Genomic DNA, 740 nt, shown 5'->3' on the forward strand with positions numbered 1-740 from the left:
TCGCTAGGAATGGATACCACACGGCGGTGCACCTGCCTGGATTGCGTGTCGCTCTCCAGCGTCCTGCCGCAGTCCGGCCACCTGAGCGGTCTGGGTACCTCACTTGGACAGTGAGCGCATGCGCGCGCGGTACAGGCTCGCGGGCGCCATCCCTGAGGCTACGGCTGTTGTTTCCTAAGCCAAATAAATCCAGCCCAGTGCTGTCCAGACCCTGCAGGACACAGGAGAACTGTCCCTGTGGGTTTCCAAGGCTGTGACTCTCCATGGAAGCAGACAGCTTCATCTTTCTCCCATCAGTGGCTGGTGTGTTTCAAACACAGCATGTCAGATTTAGAAGCCCGACGCAGAACACACCACGCCACTAGAGTTATATGGTCTAAATAACAAATCCTTACTGACGCTGATGTCGGGTCAATCCTAACTCAAGGGAACTCTAAAGGGCAGAGTAGAACTGCTTTATTAAGTAAGCCCCGGTGGGGTCCCTGTCCCCAGAGGGTGGCTGTGAATTGGAATAGACGCAATGGTGCTCAGTTAAATTGAACAGAAATACCACATGGGTGGCTTTACCCATTAGGTTATTTTTGTAGTGGGTAGAAGGCTGAATGTGGACTCTGAACCGGTTTAAAAAGGTTCAGTAAATGCCGTTGTAAACAAGGTGTGTGGAAGCATTGCATAGCAGCCAGTTCTGTCTCTCGTTAATTTTGACCAGAGTACCAAACAAGGCAGTGAAAAAGAGAAAG

This window comes from Echinops telfairi, unplaced genomic scaffold, assembly GCF_000313985.2.
Source record: "Echinops telfairi isolate 266 unplaced genomic scaffold, ASM31398v2 ScPeMD7_655;HRSCAF=1070, whole genome shotgun sequence".
NCBI classification, from domain to species: Eukaryota; Metazoa; Chordata; class Mammalia; order Afrosoricida; family Tenrecidae; genus Echinops; species Echinops telfairi.